The sequence below is a fragment of the Heterocephalus glaber genome, unplaced genomic scaffold (assembly GCF_053883595.1).
Source record: "Heterocephalus glaber isolate CG9 unplaced genomic scaffold, H.glaber_assembly_v1.0 deba00001532, whole genome shotgun sequence".
NCBI lineage: Eukaryota > Metazoa > Chordata > Mammalia > Rodentia > Bathyergidae > Heterocephalus > Heterocephalus glaber.
The window spans coordinates 4,064,423-4,090,173 of record NW_028258330.1 but is presented as its reverse complement, the minus strand read 5'-3'; the positions used below and the strand labels follow the sequence as shown (position 1 = coordinate 4,090,173).

Sequence of the window (25,751 nt, the reverse complement as noted above, 5' to 3'; positions counted from 1 at the left end):
ACTGATCTCACTAATATGTACAGCATGTGAAAAGCTACCATCTCAACAATCTTACAGAGAAAGATTTGTATAAGGAAGCTAATGTTGCTAAAGGTGTTACTCAAATCAGTAAGCCACAATCAACAGTGTTAGATGAGGTAGAAAGGCTACTATTAGTGTGGATAAATGAAAGGCAGATGGCAGGTTATAGCCTGAGTCTATAATTTGTGAAAAACCTAGAGGTATAAATGTAGATCTCATAAAAGATAATCCACCAACGAGTGATAATGGTGAAACATTTCATGCCAGTAAGGGGTGGTTTCACAATTTTAAAGTGAGAATAGGGGTTCATAACATAACTAGACATGGTGAAGCAGTCAGTGCTGATAAAAGACCTGATGAAAATGACACACCACTTCGAAACAATGACACAGAGAAATGGCTTTTGCTCTCATCAAGTTTTCAACTATGATGAAACTGGCCTTTTCTGGAAGAAAACACCCAGGAGAACCCAGGAAGAGAAGAAAATCCCAGGCTACAAGGCTTTGAAGGATAGGCTAACCTTAGTGCTATATGCCAAATGCAATTGGTGACCTCAAGATAAAGCCTCTCTTGGCTCATCATACTAAGACCCCTAGAGTGTTCAGAACACAACAAAGTCATGAAGAATAGCCTACGGGTCATGTGGAGATCTAACCCAAAAGCCTGGGTAGCAAGAGTACTTTTCTTGAGTGAACCAGGGAGGCTTTCTGTCCTACTGTTAAGAAATATCTAAAGGACAAAGGTTTACCACTCAAGGCTCTTCTCATCATGGACAATGCTGCTGCTCACCCATGAGATTTGGAAGAATTGGCTGAAGAGTTCCCATGGCTCTCAGTCAAGTTCCTCCCAACTAATACAACTCCTCCACTGCAGCCTATGGACCAACAGGTTATACCTAACTTTAAGAAGCTATACAGCAAAGAACTATTTCTGAAGTGCTTCCAGATGATCTCAGATACATATTTAACCCTGAAAGAGATCTGGAAGGAACATTACAACATCCTTTCCTGTGTGGGGTTAACTGAGAAATCCTGGGCCAATGTCTCCCTGAGGACAGTGAGATCTTCTTGGAAGAAAGTGTGGCCTAAAATTATAAAGGAAAGAGACTTTGAAGGCTGTGTAGAGCAGTATGGGGCTTCAACTGACCCCGTGGTTGATGACATTGTCACTAGAGTGGAGTCCATGGGCTTGCAGGTAGACAGTGGTGACATTGAAGAACTGGTGGAGGAACACTGAGAGAAACTGTCTACAGAGGAACTTCAGCAACTTCTGGCTGAGCACCAGAGATGGAAGCTGAGGAGCTTTCTGAAGAGGAGGTTGAGTTCAACAATCAGTGCAGCAAAGTTCTTCTTCTGAAATAAAGGAAATCCTGAAAAAAATGGACAGAGCCATAAACATTTGTAGAGAAGGCCTGCCCAGATAGAGAAAAAGCCAATTGCTACATTCACTTGCTTAATGACAATGTCATGTCACACTACAGAACAGTGTTAAAGAAAAGACAGAAGCAGACAATCTTAAACCAGTTTTTAGTTCTGAAAAGGTTGAGGCCTAGTGAGCCAGAAGCAAGTCCTAGTGGGCTACAGACTCTCCAAAGGAAAGAAAGGATACCAGAAAGCCAGATTCCTGATGTTCCTATGGAAGGGGACTCTCCTTCCAAACAATAACCATCTTCCATTTCACCCTCCCCTCCTACAAGCCAAAGATGTCAACTTGAATGGTGAGTACAGTATGAAATACTTGTTTCTGGTAAACTAGTCGCATTTTATAACTTTTTGGTGAATACACTAGGAAAATTATTGGTGTTTCTGGTAAGTTATGCACATTATGCAACCCTTTTTCTTATTAAAAAGTTAATTAAGGGGTGCTTTTGGAGGTTTGGAATGCATTATGGGTATTTCCATTATATCTTACTGGAAAAATAGTCTTGACTTACAATCAACTTTAGCTACAACCAGCCTTCATGACCAAAATGAGTTTGTAAGTCAAGGGTCCACTGTATTTCTTGACCACAATGCAATAATCCTATAAATCAGTAACAAAAAATTAACAACAACAAACTCAAAGCTTGGAAATTGCCATGGATTAGACCTTCAATGTCACGCAAAGGCCCATGTGTGGAAGGCTCGGTCACTAGCCTATGATGCTCCTTAGAAGTGAGGAGCCTTTAGGAGGTGGGCCTGCTTGGAAGAAGTGAGGTCACTGGAGACATGGCCTTGGAGGAAGTGAGCCCTTGGAGGGCTACTGGGACCTCTCCTCTCCCTCACTTTTTGCTTCTTGGCTACCACGATATTTTCCAGCTTTGTTCCATTCTCTCCATGATGTTCTGTGTTGCCACATGCCCAAAGCAATTGGCTCAGATGACCATGAACAGAAACTATGAGTTAAAATAAACCCTTCTTTTTAAGTTGATTATCTCAGATATTTTGAACAGCAACAGAAACCTAACACAGATATTTTAAATGATTTAATCATTTAAAAGTCAAAGAGGATATCAAAATATTAGGCAATTATAAATGTTTGATTTTGCACTTATGCTTCTAGTTCATATATAAATATCTATATATGAAATTAATTTTTTGATTAACAAAGTTTTAATATAACATTTAAAATATTTGAACAGTCCATAAACACGCAACTTGAAAAGTTAAAATTCCATATTGCAGGGATGATAATTGTTCTTTTAGATTCTGAAACAAAAATACACGTTAAAAAATGATGTATCCTTGTCAATGTGCCTTCCTCTTAAGAACCACTCCCTTCTAGTGAACATCTTTGGAGAGGGAGATGGGTGATTCTGACCTAGGCAATTCCTAGCACTTGGGAACAGGTAACAATCTAATGATCATCTTTATCTCCCTGGGGTGGATAAGATGTGGGGTTTGAGCAAAGTGATGTCATCCAATCCCAGTGCAGACTATAACAGAGACATGGGGGCTGGACCTGCAGATGTCCAGTAGGTAACCAAATGCAGGGTAAAACTTGCCATCTCTGTCTTCATTTTCTGTCTCCCTTGTTAACTATCAACTTTGTGTCAGATTTCTTTCAGCTCTGCATGTAGGAATGTCTGTTTAAAAACTTAGCCCTAAATTTACCTAAACTAGCTCATCTCCCTTCAACACTGAGGACACCGAGAAGAGGAACTAGGTGTTTTCAGGATGTGCAAGAACATCTAGCTGCCAGCCTTTACAATGGTCCCATTCCAACCCCCCTCTCCTCCCAGCTGGGACTTGCATCCTAAAACTCCAGTAACAAGACCAACAAATAAATAATCACAATAAGTATTATTATCATGGAATCACAAAACTCTTTTGAGTCATTTTACAGGTACATGACCCCTACCTCCACTTCCCCGCTCAACAGAGAAAGGGGTACACTGCCAAGCTGCCAGCCCTGGGCAAGGACGAATCTGCCACTAACACTGCTTGACCACTAAAGAGGAACAGGTCATTAGAAGTGATATCTCCTTGGCTCGCTGTCCCTGGGGTTTTCTCTGATCAGTGTCCCCATGGTAAATCATGCCCCCACCCCCACCCCTGCACTCCCTTCCTCTTTCCTGATTAGTTTTTCTCTATGGCTCCCATGTAGCACATCTTTCTTATTTTTCTTGTTTATTGTCTCTGTTCTCCTTAGAACATAAGGGCAGGGAACTCTGTCTCTGATTCAATGCCTCTGACAGTGATCGGCATGGAGCAGCATGGGCAAGTTTTAAATGTTCTCTTTTCCTTCTGAATGTTCAACCATTTTACTTTATGAAATAACCCAACAATAGACAGGAAAAAGAAAGGATACAAATGTATGAATATGCAGAAATTTGGGAGATGTAGCCAAAGTAAGAGACTCAAAGAAGGGGCCAGGCACTTAAAGTTTAAGTTAGCATTTTGAGCTTCATAAAAAACCACAGCTTTAGGTGGCTATAAAGGGTGGCAGTAGCAGTTAGGGAAGGTGAGTGGCCAGTGTACTGGACAAAGGACTTCTTGTTATGTAGACAAAGTCTCCAAGGCCTAGGTGACAGATGTCCAAAGGCCACCTATGGCTGTCCCACCACCTTCTCCTCCTGTGAAAAGATCTTTCCTAGGCAGATGGAGCAGTGCCAGGAGGAGGCCTGTTGGCACCTACTGTGTACTTATCTTACAGAAGCTCCTCCTGCCCACCAAGAGACAGCATCTCAGAGCTGGCCCCATGTCTGCAGCTCCACAGAAGAGCCATCCTGGGATACCCTGATGAGGTTTGCCTTGGAGTGAGTTATTTCCATTTCTGCTGGGACTCAGTAAGCCCTTTTCTATAGTAAAAAATGATTCTTGGGTAGGAGGAAGGCAGGGCCATATGGGCCCCAGGTGGGATCTGTGGGACCATGCAAGGAGCAATATCCATGGGGAAAGCTTTTAAGAAACAGTGACCGGAAAAGGTGAGGAAAGGACTAGAAGGAGCAGAGCGCGAGCAACTTCAGCTTTGACCTGAAAAATGATATCGGAAATGAGACCTTCTGGCCTCCTGGCAATAGGAATGAGACTGGACCACAGAGACTGAGCACACAGGCAAAGCTTTCACTTGTGGGGTGGGTTTACCATATGGAGAAGGGGTCAGGGTTGATGGAGAGGAAGTCTGGCTGGTCCATTAACACAGCAAGGGGTGAGCTTTCTATTGGGTTGCTGGAGTGCCAAGGGTCTGGCTGATCATTACCTGAGTTCAGTTTTGCCAGGTGGCCCCAGAAAAGTCCTTATCACTGAGGGGACAGTCTGGTGACTGTCATGGGATGACTGGATCCATGTAGGGGAGGAGCTTATTATGGGGTGATGTGCTCTTAGGTCCCAAGGTGACTGCTGGTTTAAGCAGTGATAGAGACTTCTAGGCTCCACTCCAAGGGGCCTGGATGGGACACTAATGCTGCCAATCGAGTGACCCCGCAAACCTTGAAAAGCTCAGACTCTTTTGCTAGTGGCCCCAGTCTTGAAAGGGGGAGAGAAAGGCAGGACTTAGGACCTTGGGTGTTTGTCAGTCCTTCCTGGATACCTTAAGGCTGGAGTTTGTCTTCTGTACCCACGGTGGCACTTAACTGTCTCATTCTGTTTTTGAAACTGCTTCATTCTGAGGCTGAAAGGGAAGAGAGGCGGGAGGACCAGTTGAGCTCTGTCCACATCTCCTTTTTGCTCATTGATCCAACCTTTTAGGAACTGCTGCTGCCATTGCCCCAAAATAAGAATCCAATTATTTCTCCCCAGCTGCATGGCTATTGACCTACTCTGGTCCCCCAAGTCTTGGCTCAAACCCCACCTGCCCAATGAGCCCCACTCCATACCACATCTATAGACTTTTACAGTGTCCTGAGCCTAACCACTCTGCTCACCTCCCATCTCTGACCTCTTCTAACACCTCAGAGGGCTTAGGGGTTGACATTCATGGCTTTCCTTCTGTCACCCTCCACACACCACTCTCTCAGCTCCGTAGCAGGGAGACTTCCAAGTGTCAGAACAGCACCCAGCACACAACAGCTGATCAATTACTTATTAAATGGATGATTTGGAAGTACAGAGATGTACAGTGGTACTTTGCCGGGAGCTGAGATGGTGATAACACCAGAGCTGACAAAAAAAATACGGTGTATGTTTAAACTAAATTATCCCAGTAAAAAACATGCTGTCATTAATCCCAGGCAAAGTCCTCACCCTCTCTTTGAACACACTCATCTGCTTGGCAGTTTTGGAGTCCTGTTTTATGAGTGTCTTTACGAGGTGTGATCCAGAATACAATGAATGCTGCTGCCGAGTGCCATCCAAAGGAAAGACGACAGGCTAGTAAAAACATGAGGCTGAGGCCTCATCCACCTTATTCACTGGATCTGGCACCATGCAACTTCTGGCTTCTCCCATAACCAAAATGACAATGAAAAGTCAGCGTTTTGAATCAATTCAGGACATCGAGGCAGCCACAACAGCACAACTAAAGACACTCTTGAAAGAGGACTTCCAGACCTGCTTCAGAAAGTGGCAAGAACCATGGGATGGGTTTGAAGAGAGGGGAAGGATTTTGAGGGGGAATCATGGCAGTGTGTCTTTTACCATAATAAATTTTAAAAAATTTAAACGTTTAGTGTACTTTGTGGATTACACCTCGTAAATAAATCTCGGTATTTTAGACACCAGGATTCACACACACTAATATTAATGAAATACAAGTCTCCTCTGCTATAGGTCTGAAGATACAGGAACAAAAACAAGGTCCTTGTCGTTTTCCATTTGGAAAACAAGGGTATCTCTGACACCTTCGAGGTTCACTTCGTTATACATTCCACTTCTCCAACTGCAGCACCTCCGTCAGCTACCCCCAAAGGTGCAATGCAGTGTAAAGGGGGACCCGGCAGATGCCCAGGCTGGCATGTGGACCCGAAAGTTAGGAGGTCAGGAAGAGTCTGCAAAAACACTGCTCCAGGCCCGCGGGTCGCAGAGGGGTGTCGGGGTGGTTCCCATAGGCTCCGCACAAACTTTCCGGATCCGAGCTTCTCTGGCAATCACGGAGTGCGGGGGCGGCATCTGGGTGCGGGAGGCCGGACCAGGCCGCGCAGGCGCCGCGCTCGCTTCTGTCCTCGCCGCGCCCCCTAGCGAGCTGAGGACGGCAGCGAGCGGCGGGCGGGCCCGGTACACAAAGCCCTTCCCCCTCCCACTCTCCGCCCCTCCTCCGCCTACTCCGCCCGCTCCGCCTGGCTGAGAACCCAGATCCGCGCTTGTACAGGGCGGCCGGTCGCCTCCGCCTTCAGGACCTGCGGGGCGCGCGCGAGGTAAGGGACGTCGTGAGTCCCCACCGCGGGCTCCGGGAGAGAGTGAAGAGCGGGTCCCGACTGCACACACTCCTCCCTTCGCGGAGCTCGGGGGCGCGCGAGCGGCCTCTGGGGTCCTGGGAGGGCACTAGGGAACCAGGTCGCGGGGACCGGGGTCAGGGTGACGTTGCGCTGCGCGGGGGCAGGAGGGGTCGTGGGATGTCCTAGGCTGACCTCTGGGGCCCAGGCGCGGAGGCTTGGGGCGCAGGTGCGCGTGGGGTGGGCAGGTGGGGACCTTGGCTGAGGTCCTCTGCCTCCCGCCCACGGGGCATCCAGGGTCCCACTGGCCAGTCCGCGCAGAGCTGGGGCAGAGACCGTCCTGCGCCCCCCTGCGGGGAGCCGCGAGGTCAGTGATGAGGCGGGAGGAGCCTGGGCCCCTGCCGGGAATGGACGGGCCACTTTCCCGCTGGGGCGCCCCGCCCCTCCGGGCTCGGCCTCCACCCTTGGCCTGGGCTCCCACCCCCGACGGCGCGCCCTGGACGCGCAGGATGGCGGGGCTAGCGAAGGTCAACTTGAAAGCCTGTGATATGTGGCCAAGAAATACCGGGCAAGTTTGGCCCCAGGGCCCCAGAGGCCCTGTCTTCTGACCTCTCAACCCCTGGGGCGTCCTAGCCCTGAAGAGGCAGCACAAGGCCCGCACCCTGGTAGCCCTTAGCCCATGGTCTGGTCTGGCTGGGTCTGGACTCAGTGGGGTTTCTTAGGAACATGCTGTAATCAACGAGGAAACTTCAGAGCATTCCTCCACCAACAGGACTTTGCAAAACACTGAAGCAAAAATAAACACTTGGCAGCACTAAGGAATTAAGAATAATAGCATTTTAATGCAATATTTTTAAGAAACTATAAAAATCCATGATAAACAATATCAATATTTTGAATAAAGATGGGTTGCTGTTTTGTGCCTGCATTATTATTTGATGGGAACTGTCCTTTCCAAACTCCCTCCCCATTTGTCTGGTCCCCGACTCCGTGGTTTATGAGTTTGATGATGGCGTGCGACAGATTGGGCAACTTGGGCTTTGTACACAGTCGTGTTTATTGCTTGCAGAACTTTCGTTGACTTTTCCCCCAGTTCAGTCAAGGAAGGAAGTGTACATAGCAATGCTCTGTTTGTCTTGGGGACATTCAGGCATCCCCCATGCTTTCACCTCCATAGGGGAAATCACCAGCCACCACTTGGGAAGAGTATGGGACCAGAGAGGTCTTTATATCCAAGACTTGCTAAGAAGGCCCTCCATCCAGCCTTTTGCGTTTAGGGACTTGCTCTCTGTCCGGGAAAACCACACTGGGACCAGGGCCTCCCTTGTGCAGAGACTCTCTGCTGAGGAGGTATCAGAGTGAGAAGGAGACCTAACTCCTTGATAATAGTCTTGCTTGCATTTTGTAGGTGAAGAGACAGTGCCCCGGGAGTGGGGTGCAGGAGTCAATCGGTGCAGCTGACTTGCTTCAGAACAGCCTCAGGGTGAGTCAGGCGGTGTAAGCAGGAGTACCCAAGTGTGTGTTAGGTGACAGTTTTTCTGAAGAATTACGAGATTCACAGTGGTCAGATATGCTAGGGAAATGCTCCTGGTAGGCTGGGTTTTTACAGCAGGACTTTTCAGAACCTTTAGTATAATGTGACCTGGGACTCTAGGATCACATCACACTGTGTGACGTTTGCCAGCTTCTCTGGCCACTGCACACTCTTTCTCATGAAACATCTTCTGAATCCAGCATTCCAAGGAGTCCACTAGGGGAAATGTTACTCACCTCATCCAGAATACTTCTGCCAGCAAGGTTGGTTCTAAGAAATGTGGATCCCAGAGTGTGTGGGGCTCAGGGTATGGAAATGTAGGTTCTGGATGATAGGGAGGCATGGTAACCCGCCCTTGTAAATGTGTGTTCCTTTTGGGGAATTGGTACATGTATAGATCACATCTGGATTATTTTCCATCCCTTTCCCCTTATTCCCTGACCCCCCCATGCTCTTCCCCATATCCCCAAATCTGCCTCCCTATTTCCTAGCATCTTTTCATTTTATTCTTTAATTCACTTACATTTTGAGTTTCTCATATAAGAAGCCATGCAATAATTAACTTTCTGTGTCTGACTTATTTCACTAAGCATTATGGTCTCAAGATCTATCCATTTTCCTGCAAATGACATGATTTTGTTGTTCTTTATAGTTGCAAATTGAGATTCCCTTTTACTCTGGTCAGAGTGTCATTCATCAGGAACACAAAAAACAAATGCTGGTGAGAATGTGAGGAATAAGAACCCTTGTACATTGTTAGTGGGAATGTAAAATACTACAGACAGCTAAGTTAGGTAGAAATATAGGGAGTCAGACAGGGCTACACTCTTGAGGGATTCAGTACAGACGATGAGAACACATTACAACTGTGCAGGAGGTGCATCTGTTGAAGGCTAGGCCTCAAGATAAAGATGGAATGACCAGGCCTACATGCTTCCCCAAGAGATAAGCAATAAATTGAAGATTATACTATAATTGGTATCACGTGGTCCAGTAAAGTCTAGATAGACATCAGTCACCCAGGTGGGTGACAAGGACCTCCTGATCCATCCCTTCCTACAAAGGTCTTTGTTCTTTCCATGTATACTTGCTACCCAGACTGCTTCCCTATTGAGTCAATATCACTTATAATTGGTTGTTCATAGTTTTACTAACATTGTACCCACCTCATGAGTTTGCTCTATAAAACTTCCTTTGAGAAGTGGGCTTGTTGGCAACCCACTTTCGGGTCCCGTCCTGTCTCAGGAGCTATCTCTCTCAATAAATTTTTCCTACTCTTAACCTCCATTGTTCCTTAGAATTCATTCTTTAGCATTGGAAAACATGAACTCAGCATATCTGACATCTAGCACAACCACTATGAAAATCAGTATGGAGGTTTCTCCACAAACTAAGAACAGAAATTCTATTTGGTCCAGCTATACCTCTCCTGTGTCTCTTCCCAAAAGAGTTAAAGGCATCATATTGCAGTGATCCATGCACACCCATTGTTATAGCAGCCAGTTCACAATAGCTAAGCTCTGAAAGCAGCCTGAATGCCCATTGACAGGTGAATAGATAATAAAATGTGGTGTATATCCACAGTGCAATATTACCCACCCTTATACATCAGAGTGAACTGCTGGCTTGCCAGCCCTCTGCTTCCGACTGACATGAGTCAGTTCCCAGGGTTGGAGCAGATCTCAGGCTCCAGAGCCTGCAGCCCAGAATCCCTGGATGCTTCCCAGCCAGAGAAGAGTGCTCTAGGATGTGGCTGTGTTTGTGGAACAGAATCTGGGCTTCTTGTACCTAGAGCACCATTTCATCTTGCCTTATTCCATTCGCTGTGTGAGAGGATACTACCACCTACTTACTACTTTTTCCATTCTCTCCCTTCCTGGGGACCAGCTGTGTGGGTTCTGGGGGGAGGGGTCAGTCTACCCATGAAAAGCTAGCAACAGTCACTCTCTGGGACCTGAAGCAAAGAGTGACCACAGCTGGACACCCCCCCCCGCCCCGCCCCCGCCCCACCGCCCTGCCAGCTGCAGTTCCCAGTTCATTGCAAGTATTGTTTGGAGTCAGGTGCTTGTGACTCCTTTTCCTGTTCTCTCGTTTGGGCCCTTCTCAGAGACTAGCAGCCTAGCTATGTGTGCTCCATGGCAGTCAAAGAGGAGATGAAGAGGGAAACAGTTGTCATTTCAGGGGCTCCAAGGAGAATTTGGGCTGGGGGAGGAGCCCTGGGAAGGGTGATACAGTGACCAGAGAGGGCTGTCACATGCACTTAATGTCCATCTGCAAACATTTCTAGGTCTCTGATGCTGAAAATATATCTCAAGGTTTGTTTCCTGGGTTTTTCCAAAGTATGGAAAGAAAGAAGTCTCATTCAGAGATTTGTACCAAAGAGGGTGGTGTCACTAAAGTCGAGGGAGGGAGGGTTGTGTGAGAAAGGGGCCTCACAGGTGGGGTGGCTGAGAGCCACCGAGCTCTGTGTGGGTGTGGGTGTGGGTGTGGGTGTGGGTGTGTGGTGTATGTGTACATGCATGCATACATATGTGTGCTTTCATGTGTGTGACCAGGGAAGAGGGTGGAGTCCTGGCTGTCACCTCTCTAGAAAGTCCAACAAGCATCAGAAAACATGGGAAGTTACTGGGCCCTGTGGGGACAGAAACAAGCTTTGACAAACTCGCCCAGTGAGAAGCCCCAGGTTGAGCAGGAAGGGGGATCCTGGTAGAATCAGGGGAGCCCACTTGTAGGGGATGTCAGGAGGGGGAGGAGCCTGCACTGATGGCTGTGGACCCGGGGCCTTCAGCCTGCTGGTTGGCAGGGTGTCTTCCGTGACTGGCCCGGGGCCCAGGCCAGCCCCGGTTAAGCATTTTTAATGTCAACAAGGTGAGGTGTGGTCAGTTTGCCCTGTGAACTAAACCACATACTAATACCGCCACTCACCAAAGGACTCAGGTCATTATCACATAATGAATGAATGATGAATGAATGAGTAAACGACACTATATTTGTAGCAGAAACTTTTTCAGCTCGCTGGTAGTTTGGTGAAAGTTAGCTATTTCATGGAAAACTCTGAGAAAATAAGTTGGATTTTTCTTTTAAAAAAGGCTATGGGCATTTCACCCTGTGTGAGATAGATACCTTATTTCTGGCCAAGAAGCTTTGGTTGCATTACTAGCTTTGAATACCCCAAGCTGATGGACCCTGATTAAGGACTGCTGATTTGGTTTCATGTAGGAAAGTGTATATAGGGATGTTGGTTTATTTTTTTAAACTCTCCATAAGTAATTTAAATGATATTGCTAAATTTTACACTATCCAAATGAGAGGTCTTTTATATACTAAGTGCTTATTTGTCATTTCTGCTTGATGATGACATATGACCAAGTGACAGTATGTAGTAGATAATTACCCACTTGCCTGAAATTCTCAAAATTTGAGTCATTTTAAAAATCACAATAGGAAACATTTGATTGTACACTTTTTAATGATTGCAGTCTTTATTTCTGTTCAATAGCAAATGGGATAAAGAGACATTTTACTTTTCATGCACAGATAGGATTTTATTTGCTAGGTCAGAAATTCAAAAACCCAACCATTTAGCAAATTCAAATAATTAGCCAGATGAACCTTAGTTGCTTTAGGAAGCATTTTGTTTCTTTACTAAATAAATCGCCACATTTTCCCCCAAAATAGCTAACTCCTCATTGTATTTAAGCAGTGGCTCAGTTACAAATATACTTGTTAATAATGAATGGAGGCAGATGTCCCTCCTGTGTGGTAACCAAGGGCAGCTGCAGGAGTCGGGTTCCACATGGGCTTTGGGGCTCCAGAAGGCAGCCAAGAGCCTGTGCCTGTGGCATCACTGCATCCAGCCAGGTGTAGCCAATCTCAGCCCTGGGATGCAGGAACAGGGAGGCAGCACCTCAGCACCCTGCCATCCAGATTTCTCTCCCTAAAATGCTGAGTTTGCAACACTTTTGAAAAATTTTCCCTTTTGCATGATCTAATGCTTGTGTATTCCCTTTGGATTGCTTTAATGGCTCCACACATAAAAACCTTTCCTAACCCTCAAACAAGCCCTTTATATTTTCTTTTCCTGTTTCTGGTTCTGGTTTTACAGATCACCATTTAAGTGCATTTGGAAGCATTTGGCAGGCAGTTTGTGAAAGAGGGAGGAAACTTCATTCCTCCCCACATAGTTGCCCCAACCCAGCATCACTGGTGAATATGCTGCCTCTCTCTGGCTTTATTAACACATGGACCCTGAAATGTCCTTGAAAAATTCACCTATTATTCCTTTCAATCAAATTTTACTCCATGGGATCTATTTGGCATCATAATAAGCCTGGACACTAATTTGGGAAGAAGCAATAGTTTCAGATCCTCTTCATCTGGTAAACTCGTAACTGAATTCAGCCCGTGGGCTTCATGTGTATTCGGACCACATGTGCACACTGGTCTCAGGGCTGCATGGTAACAGATGGGTCCTGCAGAAAAGTGGCCTCTGGTGTCGACTCGGCTGGGCAGTGTGGGATCTTCATTCCAAGTTCATTTGTATCTGACTGGGCAGGGGTCCCTTCCCTTTGTAGTTCCTGGCCTCAAGGATGATATGGACACATACAGGCAACGACAGGGCCTTGGGAGACACACTCCTTTGAACTGGAAAGCTCCTACTTCAATTTCTCTGTTTTTTTCCATTGCAGTGGTTTTCCCCTTGGCAATTCAGGGGTCTCAGAACAAAGACAGAGGCCCTTGTCTTTTTAGAAAAGATATTTTTCGCTCTTGCCTTTATTGATTGAGCACAGGCATGGGAGTTTTTAAGCAGTTCCTCTGGCTCTTGGTGTGATGGTGTTGCTAAGAAAGGAGAGTCCACCCAAGGGAACAATGAGACCCTCCGAACGTTTGTGGATTGTGAACAAAAGGGAATGGGAGGGGAGGTGACCAAGAGAGGGGTTGGCAGTCAATGGATGGCAGACCAGGGGCAGTAGAGAGGGGAGGAAGGCATTCCCTTTAGAGTGGCCCCCTCCAGGCCTCTTTGGGCCTGTCTTGGTCAGTGAGGTCCCCCTGTCCCGCCCACCCAGTAGGATCCCTGTCCTGGTTCTCTGTCACTCATTCCCCTATTCTGGATTCCTGCCTTAGCAGAGGGTGTGTACTCCGAATCACAAACAGATTTCCTGGCATGTATCTTATTCCAGTTATGCCATTCTCTTTCCCAAAACAGTTTACAGGGTGACCTTAGGCTGCATATGCGATCTAAATAATATATATCACACACTGTAGTTGAATACCAGCTCGTGTGCTGCCCCCCTCTGTTAGACTATTCCCACGAGACTCTGGAATGGGAGGTGGGATTGCTTCCAAGAGCAGGAAAGTGCAGGTGGAGGGTGGGTCTAGATCTCTTTCTGTTCAAGGTTAGTGTCCTTGAATCCAGAAGGTGCTAATCCTGCCCTGGGCATTGGGAAAGTATTCATAAAACCAAGAGGACTGGATGCATGGGGGAGGCGCCTATGGTTCTTTAGGGGTCCCTGCTGGCTTCTTGGAGCATACAGAGAAGGCAGGAAGGAGGATGGAGGCAAGAACTGTGCATGCAGACCAGCAGAGACAATTTGGGCAGGATCAGATCGGGGAGAAACCAAGTTTTAGAAACAAACACAGCCATGGGGTCCATAACAGTGTTTTGTTCAACAACAACCTAAAATACAACTGTGTCCCATAACATGACGTGGCCGAGTGTGCACTATGGTATTCCTATAACAACAGCCACCTAGTATGATTCTCAGATCGTGTGCCATAGTTAAATGAAACACGGCTGGACCTGCTACTCAGGTCTTTCTCTTCTCTCTGATCCTATCCTATTTCATTCCATTTAAATACTCCAATGGTGACCTAAATGAATTACACATTGAGTTGTTATTATTTTACTCTGAGTCTAACCTGCTCAAACCTCCCACATCCTCCTCTTTTGGGGGGCAGTCCTGTATTGGAGGCTGATCAGACCTCCAGTCACCTGAGCAAGGGTACAGTGGCAGGATAACAAAACACAAGACAAGATCTTTACTGCATAAACAAGGGGCCTGGGACTGTCAGAGTTCTTAGACTTTTTTTTTTGGTACCAGGGATTAAACTCAGGTCCTTGCACTTTCGAGGCAGGCGGTGCAACCACTGAGCTAAATCTTTGGTCAAAGTTTTTGGTACATTTTAGGTATGCTTTATGATCACATTCATCACTGGGAATTTGTTTGGGGTTTTGTTTTTTTTTTGGTACGGGGGTCGAATTCAGGACCTTGCGCCTGCAAGGTAGGCAGTGGAACCACTGAGCTAAATCCCCAGCCCCTGTCAGAGCTCTTATCAGGCTAAGACACTGTCTGCTGGAGCTTGCCACTATTTATTGAACACACAGCTTCTTGAAAGATTATGGGGCAGTGCAGGGAACCATGGAGTTGAGAGCAGTGATGTGACCAGGGTCCTAGCAACAAGGGAACGAAACAGTCTAGCAGGAACAGTTCATTGATTAATGGGAAATTTGTTTTTCCCAAGATTTATTTTCGCTTTTATAGTTTTGTGTACGAGTCATGTTGGCTTTAGCTGCACCATTGTCTTACCATCCAAGATGTCACAGCGTCACGGATCATTGAGAGCTCCATTGTAACCAGTGGCATGGGGAGTTGTTTTGTTCCCACACATCAGCTGCTAATAGGCAGACTCAGACTTTTAATATGAAAAGCCAATTTATGAATTTGCAGCTCACTCAGGGTGGTCTCCATCACTCCTGGGAACCTGACCTGGGGCGTCATGCATGTTAGGCAAGTGCTCTGCCATTGAGCTACACCTGCAGTCCCCCCCCCCCCCCGCTTCACTGAGAACTAGAAATAGGGGAACTTTGGCCACACCCACCACCAGCCACCTGGCTGACCCTGCTACTTTGTACAGTTGATCCCAGCATCTCCACATACTCAAGGATATTACTGCTGGGATTGTCGCCCTTGTCCCTGGGTCACAGTTTCTCACCCTTTCCATCTACCTATGGTGGTACTATAATTTTACCCGTCTTTAGAGAAACATCTTTCCATCCCACATCTGCCTCTAGCCCCAACCTTTTCTCACCTCTTTTTCCTCTGGAACTCTTAGGAGTCTGCTCACTGTCTTCAGGTTCCTCTCATCCTTTCTGAGCTGCACTCCTATCATGATCTGCCCCCAGAACCCATCTGTCTAGGTGACTAGTGGCTTCCATGCCCCCAAATGTGTGGTCTGTTTTGGACCCCTTCTCATCTGATTTCCAGCAGCCTCTGACATTAAACAACGATGTTTTACACAGCACCCTGTGTAGCTGTGTGGGTCCCACCATGAGGCCAGCCTGGGGCCACACAGCTCACGTGTCACATGTTACAGGAGACATTCACCCCTACTTGCAAGCTCCTCAACATCTTGAGTAGTAATCACAGCCACTCAGGAGACCAAGAGTCCCCACCTTTGAATTCTGTGCCAGGGCGTCACACTGGCCAGCCTCACTCACCTCAGAATCCTAACAGGCCTGCGAGGAGGCTACACATGTATCAACCCCATGGTACTCATGAAATAGATGTATTTCCCCTTTCTCAAATTGTAGAAACAGAGACACAGAAAAGCGAGCCCCTTGTCTGTGGTCAGAAAGCCTAAGCAAGCGGAGGAGCCATGGCTCAAACTAGGTGTGTCAAACCCAGGACCTGGGCACTCCAGAATTACTCTACATAGAAACGTGTGCATTCATTTCCTGGGGCTGTATAACAAGACCACAAACCAAGTGGCTGAAATACATGTATCCTCTCTTCATGGTTCTGGAGACCAGGTGGAAACCAAGGTATCATGAGGGCACCACACTTCCTCTGAGGGCGCTGGGGGTGGACCTATTCCATGCCTCTCATAGTTACTTGGCCTCAAGAGTCTTTGGCTTGTGGATGTCTCGGTGTGAACCTCCACAGCTACGTGACGTCCTCCTGATTGTCTTCAGAGCGTCTTTCCTTTGTGCTGGGCTACATCCACATTTCCCCATTGACTTCATCTTAACCTAAGTCTGCATGTGCCCTGTTTCCAAATAAAGTCACACAGTGTGGCACTGAAGGTTAGAACTTCAACCTGTTGTTTTGGAGTGCACAATCCAGTGCATAATCAGGTGTACAATAAGAGGCTATTCAAATATTCAGGAAGTGCAACCACTTTGCACAACCAGAGAAGAGTCAGACATTCTCAGTGGTGAGTCAAGGTGCCTGACTTGCCTCTGTCCTGCCTTGACCTGCTGGTGTGGGTTGTGGTGGGAGGGGGCTTGGCACCTGCTCAGAGGTGTGGGAAAGCAGAGATGAGGGCTGAAAGCCTAAAGAATGGAGAAGTGGCTGGTGGCTCTTGACCACTGATTTGGTGACATGCTGTCCCTTGAGCCCCTGTGGCTGGTTTTCATGAACTTCTCTTGATGGGACTGGGGGTGCTGGGTAGGTATCTCTTGAGGTGACGGCCCTTGATGAACTGCATCTTCTGCTGCTGGCCTCAGATGCACTAGAGGCCAATGCCCATACCTGGGAGACAAGTGGTAGGATTTCAAAACTCCTAATAATAATACAGGGATTCTGATTGTACCATAAAAATCACATCCTGGGTTGTGACAATAAAAATAGATATAAATAATTCAGTGATGATATATAAATATTACAAAGTCTTATAAAATATAGTTAACTGTTGTGCCCTTGGTTTATTACCTGACTGGCCCAGTACCCATGACACTGGAGGGTCCTCATTCTAACCCTGAGGTTCTGTCAGCCAGCTGCTGGGCAGGGTTTAGAGGCCTTTGCCTCCAGAAAATTGATAGCAAGTGAGTTCAGGTATCTAAACTCAGCTTAGGTAATGAACCAACAATGACTTAGATGCCAGTTCTTCTCCCTTCCTGCACAGTTTGCTGAGGCAGAGTGCCTGAGAGCACAGGATGATGGGATTACACAAGGAGCTCTGCACACCCCCGATTCCATTTCTTAGGAAGTCAGATAGGAATGTGGACTGGGCACATTGTGTTTTTCTTAGAGCAACATGTGATAAAAGTGATATTTTTGCAACTAGAGAAGTGAGGGGAAAAACACAAGAGCCAAAGATTGCAGAAAGAGCAAGAGGAATATATCCATTAGGAAAAGTCCACGAATCTCCCTTTTCTTCTGCCACCATGGCATGTGAAGTAATTGAAAATGCTTCCAAAAAATCATTCATGTTCTAGAGAAAGGATAGAAGGGAGTGAGACCTGTGCATTTACCACCAGATCACTGTTGAGTGCCAACTGTGTTGTCAGTTCAACTGTAGGGACAGTGGGGGACTTGCTGAATCTCCATGGCCATTTTCTAGTCCAAGCTATCATCCTCTCTTGCGAGGATGAAGATATGATAAAGTTTTGTGTTTCAAAGAGCACCAAGCCCTCTGGCTACAGATGGGATTTCAGTAGAGCAAAGGTGGCCTGGGGGACGCCAGACTGGGGAAGACTGACTGCTCAGAGAGAGTGGAGCTGGACTGTAGGGAGGAACTGGAAGCAGCATGTTATGCCTTGTGTTTAGCTGTCCCCCTAAAGCCTCATGCTTTTTCTAGGTAGCTGAATCTAGAGTGTGTGATTGATTCATGGTGGGGCTAGGTCCAAGGGCACTAGGATTAAGGGTGTGAGTGCTACCTACCCTAAGTAGTCTGGGTAAGATAAAAGGGACAGAAAGTTGCTGTTAGGGTTCCCTTGTTGTTTTTGTTACCTTTGGGCCTCCCAACTATTTCTCCTCTGCAATACCTGTCTGCTACACCACTCTGCCTTGGAGCCAGCCGATTATGTACTGAAACGTTTACAAACTGTAAGTCAAATAAACCTTTCCTCCTTTAACCTTGGGTGTCAGGTATTTTGTGTCAGCAATGGGAGAAAAGTAACTTAACACAGCACAGTTGGGAGAACAAGGCAGCCAAGCTAAAGAGTCGGCTGTGAGGAGCGTGCACGAGAGAGCAGAGCTGCTGTCAGGTTCTTGCTGACCACCTGCACCAATGGAAGTGCCAGTTAAGGACATGGCAAATCCGGAGGGAAAGAGGGTTCCATTTTGGATGTGTTGAGTTTGAGAACCAGGCGTCAATATGGAGAGGCTGGCTCCAAGGAGCTGGAACTTCGACAGGAGCTTTAAGCGACAAACCCATGGGTAGCAGTTTCCAGATGTGAAGCCAGGGAGGATGGCATTGCCCAGGCAGGGCATGGAGGGGCAGGAAGGTCCTGTGTCTCTAAATAGGGCGTGCAGTGTCTTCGAAAACACTGGGGTCCAAGGGGTGGCTGCCTGTTCATTTCCCTCAGCTGCCTGTCTACCCTGCAGACAGAGCCTGATGTGAAGTTGGCATTCAGGACATGAGCATCTAGTTACTCTGTCACAGGGTTCCTGTGTGTGGTGGAGAGATGCTTGCCTTCTAATGTGGGGTGAAGACTCCTCTGTGTTTCAGCAAGAGACTGTAGATAGAGTCCTGAGAGGCAAGATCACATACGGTCATCCTGAGAACCAGTATTTGTTGAGTTACACAGGGTGTGTGTGTGTCACTCCTGGCTGGGCATACTCCAGACTGTCTTATTAAATACTTGTCTTGAAGATGGGAACTCTTGTACCCATGCTGCACTAGGAAACAGAAGCTCAGAGCACAGAGGAACTTGCTTGAGGTCATGCTCATCAGTGGTGGGGCAGGACTTAGACCAGCTGTTTCCAGTAGCAGAGCCCACACACCCAAGTGTTCAGCTACCCCAGTTCTCTGGAGATCAGTTCAAGGGACATGTCCCTGACCTGTTCCCCAGCCTTGCCCAGCAGAGCAGTGGACTCCACACTCAGGAGCCTTGCTCTCCACTCTACTCCAGGCCTAGCTGGGGAGAAATGCCCTGGAAAATAGGGTTTCCACTTTCCCTCTGAAATAGAAATACTAATAGAAATACTCATCATTTTTGGTGATGTTAATAGTTTATTACAAATTTCCCAGGCATTGTCTGATCTCTGTCCTTTGTGTGCCCTGAAGTCCACCATTAACTTCTTTCCAGTTATTGTGGATTTCTTCATCCATTGTTTTGCTTTCCACAATGTTAATAACCTGCAGTCTGAAAATACTAAGCGAAGCTGGGCATGGTGGCACACGCCTGTGATCCCAAGCACTCTGACAGGCTGAGGCAGGAGGATCACAAATTTGAGCCCAGCCTGGACAACATAGCAACTTAGCAACTGTCTCAAATAAAACTCTGAAAAGGGTTAGGGACATAGCTCAGTGCAAAAGCCCTGGAATCGATCCCCAGTACTGCCAAAAAAAAAAAAAAAAAAAAGGAAAAGTCCAGAAGTAAATAATTCATTTAAAATTGCACATTATTCCAGGTTACATGATGACATTGTCGCGCTGTCCTGCTGCTCCTTCCAGCTTGGAGCACTAATCATTCCTTTGTCTGGGGTTGGTCACTATCCCTGGTCCCAGGATTAAGCACTTAGGAGCCTTCTCAGTTATCAGATTAACTGTAGCCTTATCGTTATAATTGGTCTGCTTTATTAGTAGTTATTGTTACTAACCCCTTACTATGCCTAAGATGTCAGTTAAAGTTTATCACAGGTATTATGTGTAGGTGGGAGAGAGCTTCACTGCTATTCCTTTAGTTTCTAGCTGGACCCTTTGACTGGATCTAGAAACCCAAGCACTGATTCACAAGAGAAGAGCATCAAAGTTTTATTAAATGAAATGACCAAAGTATGATGCGTTTATACCTTTTAAACAAAGAAAAATCACAGTGTGAAGGAATGAAAGGACAGAGCCATCTCAAGACTAGGATAGTAAACCTAGGAAGGATTTACTTGGAAGATAAGGGTTATCTCTGAGTTGTTTATTCAGCAACCCCAACTACCAGTCCCTGATCTGGGAAGGACACCTCTCCTTTATGGCCCTTTATGGTGCCTTTATGGCCTTTATGGCCCTTTCTGAAGTTACAATTCCTCCAGTAATTTCAGTTTCCAAAAACGAATATATTGTACCAAGTCAGCCTATTTCACGATGGCATACCTAAGGGTATGCCTTCTCCACTTGTGTAGGATTCAGTGCTGTCTGGTTTCAGGATCCCCTGGGGGCCTGGGAAAGTGATCCTCATGACCCTTGTGGGTAGGAGGGGTGAACTGTGACTGAGAAAGAGGAGAGGGATGAAGGGGGAAAGGGATGTTTTGAGTGGGTCCATCCAGGAGGGGGTGTTCTTTATCCTGACCCACCCATCAGTGGTGGCAGAGGGTGATTTGTTTTAAATGGCCAGCCTTTAAAAAGGCTGTGTGTGTGCTCAGGGACCAAGGACACAGGGAGGGGGGTACTCACAAGGACACACCAGGAAGGAGGCTCTAAGCTCCAGGATCCTGCCCCCACCCAGATCCCATCTGCTGGCCCAGAATCTGGAGGCAGGGGCTGGCCTGGCCCTGGCTGGAGGTGGAAGGTGGGAAGTATAGCTCATTTAGAGAGCAAAGGGGTGTTTAGAGCCTCAGCTCTGAATTCTTCACATATCCCCTCCCCATCCTGTCCCCTAACAGGGAGCTTCATACTCCAGCTGTTATAAAATGGCACAGCAGGGATTTGCTGGCCTTTGTCAATTGCTGATTGGATCTGACCTCCCCCTGTGGCCTCCTGGAAGTGAAGGTTGAAACTTTCAAGTAAACTGGGCTGTCTTTCCACAGAACAGAAAAAGTCACCATTACTTTTTCTAATTTCCCATTAGTTTCTAGCTCAGAATAGCTGTTCCTTATAATAAACGAGATTTCTTATTCACCTGAAACCTTTAATTTCTTGAGTATAATTTTTATTCTGCGTGAATTTAAAAGTATCATGAGTAAATAAACAGAGTGCCCAAGTGGAACAAAGGCTTGTTTTTACCATTCCTAGTTTTTATTTTAATTTTGCATTATTTATAGTCAAATTCTACTCTCTTAGAAGCAAATGAAACTTAATTAAATTTTGGGTGGTTTTGGATGTGTGATTATAATCCACAACTGCTACAATCCACAGTCTTACTGGTGTGTGATTTCTCTCCAAACCTAAGGAAGGTCCTAGCAAGGCAAATCATCCTACAGCAACTATATTTGCAATGGAGAGAAAAAAAAATAGCATATCCTTTTGCAGAGTATGCCCGAATATATTTTTATGTTTGGAAAGGGAAAAAAAAAGTCTAATAAAGAGATAACTTCAGAAATGCAATAGGTTTTACCTCTGGGCATTTATAAATTATGTGTGTGTACCTGCTTCCCCACCAGGTGCTATAAAAGAGGCAGAATATTAGGTGTTTAAACAAGATGGTGAGTTAAAAGTTGAATGAACATTGATGTGGACAAAGACTTTGTGATAATAACCCCCCCCCATAATGGAATCGTATCATCTAATTTTAAAGAGGGGAAACGGAATCTTAAAAAGTCAAATGCTGCACCCCACTCTTGTACCTAACACCTTGAGTTTTGGGGGGCTGCTAGGTGTGTGCTAGGCACTGTGGTAGGCATCTCATCTACCTTAACTTCAGTGAGGGGCCCTGACAGGGTTTTGTGAGGAAAGAGCCTTAATTCCTCCTTTCCTGATGGATAAACAGAGGCTCCGAGAAATTAAGCAGACTTATCTCAAATCCTGAGCCTGCTCAGTGGTGTTGGAGCCAGGATGTGAGCCTGGGAGTGCCTGACTGGAAAGCACAGCTGATCCTTAGCTCCTCTCAGGAGCTGGTGGAGAAAACCTCGAGCCCCTTAGGGGCCAGAGGCTGAGAAATTGCCCAGGCATGGGGCATGGGATGGGAAATCCCTCAGAGCAGGGAGCTGGGGACTTTTGGAGCATGGGTGTCTATTCAGAGATTCAGACTTCTGGGATCTCAGGGGCCCCTGGGAGTGCAAAGCAGGAAACTGAGGCCCACAGGAGCCATGTGCTTGCCTCTGTAGTGTCTAGGACTATGTTCCTGGCCTCCAACTTTTCTACAACTTGGAGTTTGGACCTAGAACACTATCAAGTCAAAAGGCAAAATGTCTGTAAGGAGGTGCTAAGTAACTTCAAAGAGAAACTAGGCCATGAGGCTGACCCAGACCCAGCAATGTCTTTGCAATTTTGTATCAGACTCAGAAGTATATCTAGTGAAAGGACCAGAGAGCCTGACGTCTGGGCTGATTCTTAGCTAAATCCAGCCAATTCCACACAGCAAATCCCCGTCCTGTGCATCAAAGCGAGGCCTGGCATTCAAAGGCCAGACAGACATTATCTTTGTAAGTTAATAAATAATAGCTGATTGGACAGCACAGTCCCCAGGGCAGGGTGCTGTCATTACCCACAGGTCAGAGGTCAATAGAAGCGACCCTCACAGAAGCACATCTCACTTGCCCAGGATAGAGGGTGAGAAAATGTGGAAACTGGGATTTGACTAAGGAATGAGATTCCAAATTCCAGGATCCGTGCTGCCTCCCTGGCTGAAAATCTAATTCATTCTGGCTATGTTTGTTAAATCATAGCCAAGCAGATAGCCTCAGAGAAGCGTCCCTATACCCAGGCAGTAGAAAAACAAGTACTTTTTACACTCAGGACATGCGTTTTCTAAACTAAGACCTTGGATTGTTGCACAGTGTAGCCATGCCATGGCTTTCAAAAGGATTGCAGCCATCGCTTACAGAGCTCAAGTTAATGCAATTGATTTGGGAGGTTTTTGGTGCTGACATATTTTCTGCCTCTGGGGAAAGAATACTCCAAGTCTTAGATTTGCCAAGTATTTCGGTAAGCCAGCATTCACCCTAAAGAAGCAACGTTAGGACTTTTGCAGTGGTTGGGTCATTTTCCTCCCTGCTGACATCTCATTGGAAGCTGACAGCTTTTGTTTCTGATCATAAAGGCAATATCCACTCTCTGTACACAATTGGACACCAGTACCTCACTGACTCAACTCTTGGGCTGGAGTTTAATGTAATTCAGAGCATGAATTGTTCACACGGAAGGTATTTCTTGAGATATTTATTACACAGGCAGCTAAGAATTTTAGGGCTACCTACGCCTAGAATTCTGTTATGAGGAAAGCATGAATTCAGTGGTGACCCGGGGCTGTTTGTAGAGAGAGTGTCCACAGTGGTCAGGTTGGATGGGTTTTCAGAAGTGGAGCCTCCTCCAAACGCAGTTCTGGGGAGAGAGGTCCCTCCTCTGCCCAGCTGTCACACACCCTGCCATCCCTGAGATGTGGGTACAGTATGCTTTTCATGAAGCAGAGCAAGCCCAGAGTGAATCAGGGCTGTCACCATGAGACACCGAGCAACTAATGCAGTCCCTATGCAGGACCAGTGCTCACGGAGGTGCCCGATGCTGACACCAAAGGCTGGGCGGTGTGGTAGTGTGGCGAGGTGAATAAGCATATATGCCAGGGCAGGTGGCCTGTGTTCCAGTCCTAGGGACTGCACGCAATAGCTGTGCACAATCTGTGGCTTGTGAATTAACCCCTCTGAGCCACAAAGTCTGTGTATGTAAAAATGGGGATGAGGACAGCACTTGCCTCAAAAGAGGACTAAAGAGTTGTGCACAGATAATACTTAGATTCGATTGGCAGATGCTGTATGCTCAACCTCTGTCCTTGCAATTTTTACATGCAATAAGGACAATTATAAAGTTCTTGAGTGGGAGCCAGGGCTCTTGCTCATTTCACCTCAGTCCTGCTGGAGGTGGACAAATGCCTGCAGTGTGGCCGGCAGGTTATATTTGTTAGGTGAGCCCAGCAAGTAACCCCCAAGCTTTCAGGGCTTGACCTGCCAACACTGATGGGCAGCCGTACTGGGACCCTGGCCACTTCCTGTCTCTCTCTTTGCTAGTGTAAGTGGCATAGCTCCTGTCCAGATGGTGACTGGGACTGGGCTGTTGCCATCTTGTAGAATGTCATCTGGAACTTTCATTAACAAGCTTATCACAGAAGAGGAGAGAGGGTGGAGATGTGTGTGATGGTTTTAAATGCCTGTCTGGAAGTCATATTATCTCTTCTTCCCATATTGTACTGGGTGAAAGCCAATCGCAGGGGACCTCCCCAAATATAAGACCATCTGGGAGATAGAGGGATGCTTGGGGAGCAGTTATGACCACTGTCACACGCAGTGGCTGCTGGGTAGAGAGTCATCATGTAGAAATTGCTGTTGCTGCTGTGAGAGAACACACTGATGATGATTTTGGAATTGGAAGTAACTTTCTGGGGGTTGGAAAATCCTGCATATCCTGGCTTTGGGGATCTGTGTAGAAAAACAGCAAGTTTGTATCACTTGGAGACCTTACTTGTGGATGCCTTTTCTAAGAGAAGCCAAGCACACTGCAAAGGAATTTGAGGCCTTGGTTCTTGCTTCTTTCAGAAAAAAAAGGAATTCCTAGGTGCTCCTTGGGGGCTCATCTTCATAAGCCCTGGGCTTGCACTGTTAGTGCTGTCTGTGGCTAAGCCTGCAAAACCCGAAATATATATACTGAAGATTATTGGTGACTCTGCATTGTTGAAGTAGGGTTATACGTTCCATGATAGAGTAGCTACTGAACTTAGAATAGTACATTTTAAATAAAGCCCTGTAAAAATCTAATTATTTGAGGTCTTCTCTCAATTTTTAATTAGTATGTGTTTGCAGTACATAATGATCACATTTCTTGTGGAGAGGTAGAACGTATATAGAACACATCTTAACTCTTTTTTCATCCCCCTCCCTTCCCTTCCCTTCCCTTCCTCTTTCCCTCACTCCCTCCTTCCATCCGTTGGTCCCCTTCCCATTTGCAAAAGATTTATCTCCCTGGGTCAGGGATTTAGCTCAGTGATTTCGCCGCCTGCTGCGCAAGCGCAAGGACCCAAGTTCAAGCCCCGGTACCAAAAAAAAAAAAAAATTTTATCTCCCTGTTTCCCATTGTCTGTTTTGTGTTTTCATCTTTATTTGTATTTTGGGTTCCTCAAAAAACCATGCTGGCTGGTGAGTCCTTCCTTATCAGAGCTCTTCACAGACTGGAATCCACTTGCCCTTCTCAGCCAAAGATAAATGGAGAATTATTCATAAAGGGTTCAGTGGATCCATGGCACTGCCTTGGTCTGTCTGGCCCCTGATAGTCCTGGATGACAGGGTCCAGATCAAGTATGGCTACTCCTTACTGGAAGCTCAGCATTTAACCCAGTGTCAGACACAAAGCATGTATTCAAGTGTTGATTATTAAAGATTACTATTAAATTTTAAATGTTAAAAATAACTTGATTTAATTAACTAATCTCACCATCAAAAAGGCAGTGATTCTGCCTGTAAATGTCCATCTTTGCCTCCAGGGTCCTGTTGCCTCCCTGCCCTTCCTTATCACGAACCAGACACATCAGCTCTGCCTACTTGGCCTCCTGGACAGCATGGCCCAGGTCGGTCTATCCCTTGTCCACTTGGTGCACAGAAACACCAG

General features: G+C 46.5%; 1 protein-coding gene across 4 annotated transcripts in view; it reads left to right on the top strand.

Annotated features, from left to right (window-relative positions):
• Positions 1-6,676: 6,676 nt before the first annotated feature.
• Positions 6,677-25,751, top strand: part of Rin2 (Ras and Rab interactor 2) — a 199,117-nt gene continuing 180,042 nt past the window's right edge. For 3 of the 4 annotated variants that reach the window (XM_004840890.3, XM_021255122.2, XM_004840889.3), the window contains exon 1: positions 6,677-6,793. The gene's annotated coding sequence lies outside the window, so the exon portion shown is untranslated. Of the gene's footprint in view, positions 6,794-8,232; positions 8,295-25,751 lie in introns of those variants that run through there. The other variant, XM_021255120.2, reaches the window with a different exon arrangement.